Below are 13,951 nucleotides of genomic sequence, written 5' to 3' on the forward strand. Positions count from 1 at the left end.
TTTGGTTTTCATTTCTTTGGGGTAAATACCAAAGATTAAAAAAAAAATGCTAAGTCTTGTGGTAGGTAGATGTTGAATTTTATAAGAAACTGTCAGTACTTTCTTGAAGTGGCTGCTGCATTTTACATTCCCATCAGTAATATATGGAATTTTAGTTACTCAATATCCTTATCCATGTTTAATGTTATCAGTCTATTTACTTTAGCCACTCACATGGATGTATGATGGTATCCTAGCATAGTTTTAATTTATATTTTCTGATGACTAATGATACTGAGAAGTGTAACATATGCTAAAAGGACATTTGTACATGTTCTTTTGTCAAGTATCTTTTAAAACATTTTGCCAATTTTTAATTGAATTGTTCGCCTTTTCATTACTGAGTTGTAGCATTTTATTATGCATTCTAGGTCCTTTTGCAGTTATATGTTTTACAAACCTTGTCACCCATGCTGTGGCTTGCCTATACATATATTTAACTACAATGCCTTTTGATAAACATAAGTATTTAACAATTTTTTAAAGCCTAGTTTGTCAATTTAACCTGCAGAAGCATAAAAAGTAATAAATCATTGTTGTTTTCAACTGTAATTTTGGGGGTGGTTTGATAAACAATAATAACACACTTGTCTATATACATAGGTTAAAGGTAAATTTTAAGAAAAGAAGTTTAAAAAATGAGAGATTTCATACAGTCTCACCCATCTAAAGGGTAGTGAACTGATAAAAGCTGAACATTTTTATTACAATAAATATAAATCATGACTTTCTTATACATTCCCCCATTCGGGCATGAATGCTAAGGAATTCAAATTATTCATGCATTATGCAAAAACTGACACAGAAATTCTTAAAATTTCACAAGAATGGAGCTCCACTTTAAAATTTTGATTGGTACTTTTTTTAAGTGCTAGCTCTTGATAATTTGTTTGATGTAGCCAATAACACTTTTTCAATGTGAAAAATCAGTCGACTAAAATTATTTGAGCCACAAAAAAATTGGAGATGAGATTTATATCGTTATGGTTGTCCTGGTTATAATGTAAAACAATCAATTTAAAAGATTGTAAGAGCGCCTTTCCTCATTTATACAGGGGATAATAATAATATGATATGCTCCTATTGAGGGTATTAACTAATTAATGTCAACGAGGATTGTGGGTGTTTTTTTTCCTTGAGAAGACAATTACAAACTTTAAAGCTGTGTTTGACTCACATATATTTTAATACAAAGAGATTAACAAAATCAAAAATATTTTGTAAATAAATTATATTATTTTGTGTTTTAAAATTTCATGTGTCCCTGGAAAAGAGTAATTTTAAAACCTTAAGAACAGTATAGCCATCTAAACTTGGGGGAGATACGGAAAAAGTAAATTATCTAAAATAATTTTCTTTAATTTGAAATCACAAAAATATACAGCCTAATAATGAAATGATTATATTATGATTAGGATAACTTATTAAAGAGTATTCCTTTACTCAGGTTATTTTGGCTTAAGATTTGGTTTTTATCCTGAAAGTGTATACTAGGATCCATGTCCATTCATTCACTCCACAAATATTTATTAAATACCCAACTTTATGCCAAGTATTGTTAAGAGCTCTGCAAATATACAAAAAAAAAAAAAATGAGCAAAACTAAAAAGTTTTTACCCTCATGGAGCTCACTTTATAATGGGAAGAAGGAATTCTTAACTAAATTCTATATCTGGTGGTAATAAGTACTCTAGAGACAAATGGAACAGGTTAAGGTGTTAGTGAGTAGTGAAAGAAGAGGGAACACTATGTGCTAGGGAAAGACCTATCTGATAGATGATGCTCGAGGAGATAATTGAAGGGAATGAGAGAGCCAGCCATTTAGCTTGCTGGAGGAAAAGTGGTCCAAGAAAAGGAAGAGAAAGGGCAAAAACCTTGGGACAAAACTATGCGCCTATCTTCCAGAAATCCAGTGAGGCTGGCATAGAGTGACATCAGGGATATGTAGCTGGGGTCAAACTGTATGGTGTCTCTTAGGCTACTGTAGACTTCTTTTTTTTTTTTTTTTTTTTTTTTTTTTCCTGACTGAGAAGGTAAACTACTGGATGACTTTGAGTAGAGAAGTGACATAATTTAACTCTTTCATAATTCACCCTTTCTGCTCCATAGAGCAAACATAAAGTTTAAGAGTAGAAAGCGTCACAGCAATTAGGAGACTAGACAGTTACACACTTAAGAGATGTTTGTGCCTTGGACCAGCAGGGCTAGCACTGGACATGACAGTAATGCGACTGGATAAACAAGTCTGGAATTCATGACAGAAGACTGGGTTGAAGTTCTAAATTTGAGGGACCATACCATGTAAGTGGTTTTAAAGCTTCAAAATTGTATGATACCTCTTTCTAAGTGGATATGGATAGAAAATAAAGTGTTGAGGGAGACAGAGGAAGAACAAGTTAAGAAAGTGTGAAATAAAACCAGAGAGGTTGGAGGTAAAACAGGCAAATGTTATGTATCAGAAACTAAGTAAAGAAAGTGTACTAAGAAGGAAGGAGAGTCATCTACTCTGTCAACTGGTGCTAGTAGATTTAGCAAGGTGAGGTCTGAGAAATGACTGTTGGATTTGTCAATATGAGTGAAAGGCACTGGTGAAAGGAACAATTTTTTTGTCTTTTTTTTCGTTTCTTTTCTTTTTTTTTTTTTTTTTTTTTGAGATGGAGTCTCCCTCTGTTGCCCAGGCTGGAGTGCAGTGGTGCGATCTCTACTCACTGCAAGCTCCGCCCCCTGGGTTCACGCCATTCTGCCTCAGCCTCTCGAGTAGCTGAGACTACAGGTGCCCGCCACACGCCCGGCTAATTTTTGTTGTATTTTTAGTAGAGACAGGGTTTCACCGTGTTGGCCAGGATGGTCTCGATCCACCCGCCTCGGCCTCCCAAAGTGCTGGGATTACAGGCGTAAACCACTGCTCCCGGCTGAAAGGAACAATTTTGATGGTGTGGTGGGATAAACGCTTAGGAAATAGACCATTCTTCCTTAGACTTTCGGGTAAGAGAGGACTGAGAAATGGAGATGACAATTATAGCAGAAAAGTTGGCCAGACGAAGGAATTTTTTAAATGTAAGAAATCACAACACTTTCATAAGCAGCTAGAAATGATGCAGAGGAGAAAAAGAAAAACCGATGACCTATGTAAGAAGAACCTGATAGTAAGACACCATGGAACATTCCTCTAGATTCACCCAATCCCCGTGTTCTGTCTTCACAGCTAACTCTTGCTCTTCCTTCTGCTGCCATCTTTGTGGAATGACTTCTTTTTATTTTATTTTATTTCATTTCATTTTGTTTTATTTATTTTTTGAGATGGAGTCTTGCTCTGTCACCCAGGCTGAAGTGCAGTGGCAGAATTTCAGCAGAGTCACAACCTCTGCCTCCCAGGTTCATGCCATTCTTCTGCCTCAGCCTCCCCAAGTAGCTGAGACTACAGGTGTGCACCACCACACTCAGCTAATTTTTGTATTTTTAGTATAGACGGATTTTTAGTATAGACGGGGTTTCACCATGTTGGCCAGGCTGGTCAGGAATTCCTGACCTCAGGTAATCCACCCACCTTGGCCTCCCAAAGTGCTGGGATTACAGGGGTGAGCTACTGCTCCAGGCCCTGTGGAACGACTTCCGAGGCCTCGTTAGTTGCTTCTAGCTCTTAATGTCTGGCTCCCTTCTCCAGAAATCTATTCCTCAGGCCTCTTCTCTTGTCTCAGTAAAGCATGCCCTCATCCTTCGTTAGACAATTTTAAAATGTTTTCACTTTACTTTCCAAATGTATCCTACCCCTATTTTGAATCTAATAGTCTTAAATAGTTTAGCAGGAGGCATTTGTTATGTGGGTGCATACTTTTGCAATATTTATAAGAAAATGTTCCGTTTTATTCGCACTAACTTTAGAGTCAAGTAAAGAACATTTATTTCTTAATTGGAAAATTCTGAAACGTGTGGATATAATTTGGATATTTATCCCTGCCTAAATCTCATGTTGAAATGCAGTACCCAGTGTTGGAGGTAGGGCCTGGTGGAAGGTGTTTGGATCTAGGAGCAGATCCTTCATGAATGGCGGGGGCTATCCCCTTGGTGATGAGTAAGCTCTCACTGTGAGTTCACTAGGGAGATCTAGTCATTTAAAAGTCTCCGGCACCTCCCCCGAGTCTGCTCAGTCTCCCTCATTTGCTCCTGCTTTCCTCATGTGAGATGCCTGCTCCTCCTTCATTTTCCCCCATGATTGGAAGCTTCCTGAGACTTCCTTAAAAGCCTAGCAGATGCCAGCACCATGCCTCCTGTAAAACTTGCAGAACCAAGGCTAATTAAACCTCTTTTCTTTATAAATTATTCAGTTTTGGGTACTTAGCTATACCAATGCAAGAACAGACTAACGCACCTAGTAAATCATCTTTGGGAATACTCACTAGATTTCCCAAGTTCCTTTGATGCAATTTCTCCCACAGAAGGTAATCATTCCCATGAGGAGGCAGTACTCACTTCTCTCCATATTGTCACCCACTCCATCCCTTGTTTTCTAACCTACTTCTTCTCCTCTCCTCTCACTTCTTTTTTTGAAACAGCAATATTTTCTGAGTGGAAAAGGAATAGTCCTTTGTTGCAAAAAAGATATACTGGAAAATATAAGGAAAAAATTTAAAAAGAAGAAAATTACTGAAATTTTAACTACTCACCATAATATTTCTGATTCATTTCTGTTACTTTGCAACTTGTTTTACGAATAGGAAATCACCCATAAAATTTGCACGTAAAATGATTAGAAAATGACCACCATTTTCTAAATATAATAAAAATACTGTTTTATATAACTGTTTTATAGATTTTGTAGTATTTCATTGTGTAGACACACCGTAGTTAAGTTTGAAACAGTTAAGCAGTTGCTGGTATTTTGTCATTATAAAACATGTGTTGTAAATTGTTATTCTGTAAATGTTTATCTGTTCTTTGGAGTGTTCCTTAGGGCATATATCCAGAAACACAAATTCTGACTCAAAGCGTGTGAACCTAGGCTCTGGGTCATAGGTTCTATGTTCACACATTACAGTCTCCAAAAATTCATGTTTTACATCTTTAGTAATTTGCTAAAAACTGGTGTTGTGATTTACATATTTATTATTAATAAGCATAATCTCATTCAAATTTTATTAAACCTTTGCCTTTCTGGTTTTGTGAATAGTTCGAGTGCCTTGTCCAGTTATCTGTGACTTACTTTAAAGTATTTCCCCCTCTATAAAGTGGTTTAATGTCCTTTTTATTAAGAAAACAAACTATCTTTCACATTTTATTTTAAATACATTCCTGTGTTTTTTAATTCCATTTTGGGTTTTTAAAATTTGTTTGTTTCTGGGGTTTTGGGGGGTTTGTTTGTTTGTTTCTGAGTTTTTTGTTTGTTTTTGTTTTGTTTTGTTTTTACTTTACTCTCTTGAAGATGTTTATAAACAGTAAGATAGAGTGGTTGTTTTTAGCTGTTTGGCTTTATTCCAATTCATAAAGCTTGTCTCCACTCACAAGTCAGATAAATACCTATCTATATTTTCTGCTGTTTTAAAGTTTCATTTTCTATGTTTGGCTTTTTCATCCTTTTATAATCTATTTTGATAAAATGGAGTGAAGTGAAATCAAAATGGATTTTCAAAACTATCTCACCAACACTCTCAGCAATACATTTTGAAAGATCTATCTCTTTCACCTGATTCATGAGGATTCATTTATCATGCATTTTGTTATAGGGTCTGGTTCCATGATAGCTATTCTACCTCATTGATCTGCCAGTCTGTTTATCACCACTAAGTTCAACAGTTTAATCATTTAAATTACACAATTTATTATTCTAGTTGTATATAACATTATCTTCTAGGACTGGTCCCTATATATTCTTTCCTTCAAAATTTTCAAAATGTTTTACACTTACTTGTTTGTTCAGATAATAATGAAGTCTATTTTTGTTGCAGTTTTGTATAGTGATTGAGAAAATCAACTCTAAATCCAGTTTGCATAGGTTCAAATATCCCAGCTTCATTAAATATTAGCTTTATAACCTTGGGCAAGTTATGTGAATGCTCTTTGCCTCAGTTTTGCTTCTGTAACATGAGTATAATAATATACATACCACATATAGCTGCTGTGATGATAGAGAGAATTATTAAATATATGTAAGGCACTTAGAAGAGTACCAGGCAACATAATACAGAATATTATGTAGAGATATTTTCAACTATTATTTAGTGACAACCACTTTACTGAGTTTTACATGCATCCTATCACTGAATCTATGTTTGATCCCAGTTCTCAGGACTGTCCCCATATGACTTAATGATCTCATGAAAACTAATGAAGTTAAAATAATTTCATATTTTTTCATGAGCAAAGAGTTCCACAGGGGAAAAACCCTGAGATTCATTTTTCCATTTGTTTCAATTATTTTTATAGGCTACTGATTCTCTTAACTTTCCAACCAACAGAATGGGAAGAAGAAAAAAACAAATGCTAGTGTAAATGTGCTTGTTAACGCCATTCCTAGCTTATTTTTATTGAACCATTTCATTATTATGTGTCTTTTGTTGTGGTTTTATTCAATCTTTAAAATAGAATTGTAGAAATGACTTTGCACTTTCTAGTTTGTCTCAAATAAACACCCAGATATAAATGATATTCTCTCAGTTGGTCCTTTGTGACATAGTCTGGGCTCTCACTTGTTAAGATATGTAAGATTTACTAATAGGGCAGGTTAAAATTCTAACTCAGTAGGTCTGCACATTTAATAAGCCTTCATCCCCAGGTGAGAGAAAGCAAGTGATCCCGAAGGAGGGACACAAAGGGAAGCATCTGGCACTGCCTATAACCATGGCTGCATCCTTGTTAAAAAACAAAGAGGACAGACTTCTCAGATTAAGAGAGATGTTATCAGATTACAGTGTGAAGCAGAATGGGTCAGGGATGGAAAGAAAATACAGACACAGCTACATATGCTACTGGTGCTCCAGTAACAGCTGCTTAAAATCAATAGCTGCATTGTCAAGCAGGGTCTGAAGATACTTCTCCATGATGCAGAATCCCTACTGCAGAGACACAGTCTACTTCCTTAATGCCACCTCTTCTCTGGTGTCCACTTACACACACACACACACACACACACACACACGCGCGTGCGCGCGCGCGCACGCGCGTGTGCAGGCTCAAGAGATAGTGAACTGTTAAAAGGTAATATAAAAACCTCAGTCTCCACTTTATGGTAGGCTCTCAACAGATTCCCTATTTGAGTTGAGCCCTTCCCTAATCACCCCAGAACTCTGGATTGTAGCTTCCATGCTTTTCCTTCGCATGACTGACTCTTCATTCAACTACAGTCATTTCAAGAGGACGAGAGGAAAATCATTAGATCTTTCTACATTTCAATGTAAGTATGAGAACAATCTCTTTCAAAAACATATCCAGGATTATATAGTCAATGATTCCACACTAATTGAGATTTTACCTCTGGAAATGCCATCACCAATATGTTATTAGATACAAATTAAAGTGTGCAGTTTTCCAGTGGGTCAGCATAAATGTCTTGTCTTGCATACACAGTATTTCCTTTCTCTCGCCAGTCTCTTCTCCTACCATCAGCACTATGTTGTAATGAATTCCACATATCAGTGAGAGCCACGGTATTTTGAGAACCAGTCTAGAGCTTAATGTTTCAGAAAGTTCATAAATAGTACAACATTTGAGTAAGAATTATGAGTGAAATGGATTCTCAGAGAAGTATCAATCATGTGTAACTTGCAAGTTAATATTTCCATAGTCTGACATGTTTCAAGTGTATGATAAGCTTGTACAGCGAGAAAATGAGGGTGGGGATTTTCCCAAAAATTGGTTATCACTCACTGAATTTTTTCAATGGTTTAATATTTGCTTAGAGTTTTACAGACCATTCATTGTGTTCTGTTAAAAATATTCATTAATAAATGATGCTTAAGGATAGTAGGTTTTAACACAGTCAGTTTTCTGAGCAGTGATAAAATTGTCTTAAGTAATAGCATTCATCATTTTCAACTCACTGAAAGCTAATGGTTTTAGTGAATGAATTATAAGTTTCACTGACCAATTTGCTTCATTTAAGGAAGAATCTAAGTACTAGCACAAAGCCCTGTGGAGCAAAACTTCAAAGAAATACAGAATGGGCAAAAAAGGATTACACAAACAGACAATGAACTAATACTCAGGCACACAAAGTAGAATTCAACGAATACTAAAACTCTTAGGTGTGGAAACAATTGGCTCCAAATAGAATGAAGCAGAAATGGACTCTTTTTCTTAGGCCATTTTAAAAACACTTCTATGGTATTAATTTCCCTTGCAAATTCCACCAAGTCAAATAAACAGTTAGGAACCAGCAACTGACAACATTTATACATTTCTGGAGTACCATTTAGGGAACATAAATGGAGCCTAATACGACATTTTAATATGCTGTAAACTATTATTTTATGCAGGAATCTCCCCTTTGATGCTTGCCATAGTCTAGTCATTTATGTACACAATAATAATTTACTTTTAGTGACTATGGCTTTTTCTCATCCCCATCTTCATTTCATAGACTGATTTAATGTCAGTGAATACCATGAGGCTGTAAGGTCACTATCCTAGAGTTCCAGGAGAACTTCAGAGCTGAAACAGAAAGTTGCTAGCATTTTGTGACAAGGTCAACTTCCAGCTGATTGTGGTGGGAGGAATCCTGGACTTTGGAGTCAGAAATTTTGAGTTCAAATCCAGGTTCTTCTGATTTCTACGTGTGCAATCTTGAGCAAATCACACCACTCTCCTACCCCGTTTCCTCACTGTGAAGTAATGATGGTAACTCCTAGCCTGTAGAATTAAATATGACATTATATGCAAAATATTTGTGCTTGTCTAGCACTTGACATAAAGCAAGTACTCATAATTGTGGCCTAAATCTAAATGTTGCAGAGATTCCAGAACCTTTCACTTAATTTCTACTCTCAATCGGATGGAAGAATTCATGTAGACACAACCATAGAGAGCACCACTCCTCCACTGCATACACAGCTTTAGTAAATGTTCTATTTGTTACACATTGGGGGTCTGCAAAGACGTGGCATGTATTTGATGTGCAGGACACTTATTGCTAGGAGAAGTAATTTCATAAATGTTACTGATTTGAATAACAATAATAACAAACACAATGTGCAAGGCACTGTTCTAAATGTATTACCTGCATTAATTTATTTAACCCACACAACAAGTTCACAAAAGTAAAGAATTAATTTATTTTCTGTGTCGAAAGGTGCAACCAATAAAAATAATAGAATCCCTTATGTCATAAAAATGCTTCTACAATAATCAGAAACCTGATTTTGTGCAGCTGTTCTTTTTGCATCCTCTTCAGCTGCAGTTTGTTTTAAGAATACAGGAATCATGCCAAATCCAGGATGCAGAGTTCCACAGAAATGGTCCAGGTGGCCAGCTGTTTAAAGTAGGTGCATACAGTTAGAACTATAAGCTTCTCAGCTAAGGAAGAGGAAAGATCAACCTAATTTAATCACAATATATTAATCAAAACAACTTTTCCATAAATAATTGGAAATTAAAAAGGAAAAAAGAAAATTTCCTTCCTTTCAGTTTTTACTCTTTCTTGATTTTATGTATACTGCTAATACAGGACTTTTTTTTTACATTGATGACTGAAATAGTAATTTCTTGAATTCTGTCAGATGGCTGAAAATATTAAGAAGATTTCAGTCTAAGATATCAGCGAAAGAGACAGAACAAAGACAGGCTCATGTTGACAGCATTTAGTGACATTCAGCGATATTTTCACCCTCTAAGTAACTGTGATTCTTACCATTCTTTCTTCCCCACTAAACTTGCAGCTCTTATATAAATGTTTCCTGATATTCAAAATTTTTTGTTTTAACTATAAAGTTTTTAAAAATATTATTAAATAATATTCCAGCAAACAGCAGCATTTCCTGTATTTGTACATTTTGAAACATAATGAAACAAGAACTTCATAACAGAAATAAGACATTAACCAAACATACAATGATTTTATAGATCAACAAATTTTGAAAGGCTTATATATTAAATTTTCCAATATGATAACAAGACAATGCTTCTTTCTCTCATAATACTCCTTGTTTCTTCATATCAAAATTTTCAGTGCATGATTATGTTACTTTCAAAAGTGTGAGGTTCATTTTTGTTTTCTTTTTAATTGTAATAACTTAATACAAATTCAATAACTCTGTAACTATGTTGCCACTGCCTACATTTCCACATAAATTGGATTCTCTTTCATTACATAATTAATTTTTAGAAGGGAAATTGTGTTTCCACATCTTGAAGTTTATCCATTATTGCTAAGAATATTTTGCATCCCTGGAGTTTTAAATCATTTTAGTTAAATATTGTTTTAATTTAGAATGAAGCAATTTTTAGTTGTTTAAGTTATTCTACATTTATATAATATATAAATCTATAGTTACAATTTATTTGAAATATATAATCAAGAGTTTAAAGGTTAAGCTAAATAAGATAAAACTGAGTCATATTCTACCTTGCTACATTTGGACATGCAATTGTCTTTAAAGCCCTGAATTATAAAAAATGATTAAGATTACCCTGATTTAAAAATGGATAATACTGAAGCATGAAGGAAAAATGTTTAGGCAGAGGAAAATGGGGTGGGGTAGTGGCACTAACTACTGGCTCTGCAAAGGTCCAATGACAAGAGAGCTTGGGGAAAGAAAACATGACCCCAAACAGAGTGACTGAAAGTATTTCTGGATTATCAAAGAAAAGAGTTCAAGTTTCAGAGAAACAAATGAAAGATTAGGGAAGAGGTAAACAAAAACAGACTTTGAGACACTCTGTAACCATTCAAGGACATTGAACTTCATCCCAAATCAGTGATTCTCAAGCTTGAGTGTGCATCAAAATCAACTGAAAAGGTCTGTTAAGGCAGTGCGGGTACCCACCTCCAGAGTTCCTGATACAGTAGGTTTTGGGTGGGGGCAGAGTATCTGCAGGTTTAATTGATTCCCAGGAAATGTTAATGCTGTTGATTCAAAGACTGCACTTTGAGAAACTGTTCTAAGAGAAACCTCTGAAGAACTTTCAAGAGGGGAGAGACTTACTCTTTGGAAAACTCTCTTTTGCTGTTGAGTAGAAAATAGATTCAAGAGGAGAAAATGTGGAGGATGCCAAGAAGCAGTTTCTATAGTAAAGACAAGACAGCAGAGAAGGAAAAAAGCAGAGCCTAGAACTCTTGACAGGTGGATGTCACAGATTGTTCTCAAGGTTCTGGCTTGAACACCTGAGTGAATGATTGACATTATCTGCAATAGCACTGGCAAAGGGACCACTTCCAGGGAGAGGACAGTGTGGGACATGTAAAGGTTGAGTGCTAGGGGTATTCTGGTAAGGGTTTCACACATGTTCTCTGTGGGGAGAGGAAAGCCCTGGTTTGTAGACCTTGCTAATTTACATGGGGTAAACCCTCCCTCTGTGGCCACTGTGATGTGGCAGAAGAGGGAAGAGATGTGTAGTAACATACCATTATGTAGCATTCCCACCACAAAAATACAAAGCCAAATTCTGGATAGGTGTGCTGCATAGGAGTTGTGGGTAGACTTAAGAGCATAGTAAGTCACAGATACAATGGTAATTTTCAGTAAATAAGCAAACCACAGGCAAGGGTCTGTTTGTGACACCAGATCACAGTCTAGGGGAGCCCATGAGTAACCAAGGTGGTAGGAGCATCAGTCTCAAAAGATGTGCAAGGAGAGGTGTGGACAGGGGCAGTCCTCAAAGAAAAGGATGTCACAATGGATATAGAGGAGATCAGTTATCAGATAGCAGGCTCTTGGCAACCCATTATGGTTCAAGGCCAGTATTCTTCTCTCCCTTGAAAAGCAGTAGCTAGAATTATGCAGTGACTTAGTATCAAGGAATAGAGATATTAGCTCATCTAAACAAGAGCTATGGTATGAGGCAGAAGCTGAAGTAAGATAAGGAGGTCATTCAATAAATATGGTTTTAAGAAAAGTTGAAAACCTAGTTGCCCAGATTGTTGTTCAAGGGATATCACCAGCAAGGACAAAAATGCCCGGCTGGATAACACTGGTATGAACCCAGGCATTGGATCAGGATGGACCCTAGGGTCTAAGATATTTAGGAGAGGATATGCTTTCCAGGTAAGGCTAAAAGAGGTTTTTAGAGGCTGAGAATCAAGCAGAATGTAATAATTTTACAGCTCATTTAGACTAGTCCGTCTTGATTATCCTGCAGAACATCTCGTCCTCATGTATTATCACTGTTCATGGGCAAACAGTTCTTACTCCTAGGACAGAGAAGAAATGTGCTGTATTTAAATGCAGTTTTGTTGTGTGTTGCTTATGCTCACTGGTTAGTAGATTTCATGTATAACGAAAATATAATAAATCATAGGCACCCTCAAGTCCTAAATACAAAGAGAGAGAGTTTGAGTGTCCTAATGTTTTTGAAACTATTTATTTGAGTAGTCAAAAACCATCAGTCTACCTTGTAGATGTCATAGTAAATAAATTCAATGAATCAACTGCAAATTTATCTGAATTGATAGGAAGGAGGAAGCAAGACAATGTTGTTTTCCATATATTGCACTCTTTTAGACTATTTTGCATGAAAATCCTGTACACTCAATTAAAAAGAATAAAAAATATCTTGGTCTAGTTCTTGTTCTGAAACAAATCATTTTCATTTCCTATTATTTGGATATTTATTGCACTTACATCAGTCCAAATTAATTTGTTTTAAAGCAATAGGAAATTTCAAAAAACAACTTTATATATTTCCATTAAGAAAAAACTAATAGAAGGAGATGTCTATCTAAAATAACATAAAAGACTCAAGGATTTCAGAATGCTGCCGTAAGCAGAGAAAAAAATGTTTTGTTTTCCCTAGCACCTATTTTCTTTTTTTCTTTCTTTCTCTTTCTTTCTTTCTTTCTTTTCTTTCTTTCTTTCTTTCTTTCCTTTCTTTCTTTCTTTTTCTTTCTTTCTTTCTTTTTCTTTCTTTCTCTCTCTCTCTTTCTTCCTTCTTTCCTTCCTTCCTTCCTTCCTTCCTTCCTTCCTTCCTTCCTTCCTTCCTTTTCTAATTTTTAATTTCTGGGGTACATGTGCAGGATGTGCACATTTGTTACATAGGTAAACATGTGCCATGGTGGTTTGCTGCACCTATCAACCCATCACTTAAGTATTAAGCCCAACATGCATTAGCTATTTTTCCTGATGCTCTACCTCCCTCTGCCACCCCCTTCCGCGGAGAGGCCCCAGTATGTGTTGTTCCCCTCACTGTGTCCGCGTGTTCTCATTGTTCAGCTCCCACTTTTGAGTGAGAACATGTGGTGTTTCATCTTCTGTTCCTGCATTACTAGCACTTATTTTCTAGCACCCTTTGTTGTTTTTACCTAATTTTGGAGACCGTTTCTTTAAAAAGAAAAAAAAATCAGTTATTCCATTTGGTTTCTATAGTAACAAAAACTAATTTCTGGGTTTCTTCATGAGCCATGATCATGTTGAAACCAAAGAGCACTCATGGGTCTTGCAAAATTCATAAAGTCCTGAACAAATAGGACTGCCATCTTCTGGCATTTGTCTGAAATGACTGATAATTGTACTAATTCTGCATTGTAATCATAAGATTTTTATCCTCACTTTTCACCTGCTATTTTTTAACAAAGCATGACATAGTACATGCTCAGACAGTTCTTGGGTGATTTCATCAACTTGCAAATAAGCCATTCGTCCCAAAGGGAACATGCAGAAGTGAGGATATCTTAATACAAATGTTTATTCCAGAAAGCTGGAAGTAAATGCATGGGGTACTGAAAGGATCAAAATCTTCCTGCTTCTTTCAAGGGGTTATTTAATCCTTT

Source organism: Macaca mulatta, chromosome 4, assembly GCF_049350105.2.
Source record: "Macaca mulatta isolate MMU2019108-1 chromosome 4, T2T-MMU8v2.0, whole genome shotgun sequence".
NCBI lineage: Eukaryota > Metazoa > Chordata > Mammalia > Primates > Cercopithecidae > Macaca > Macaca mulatta.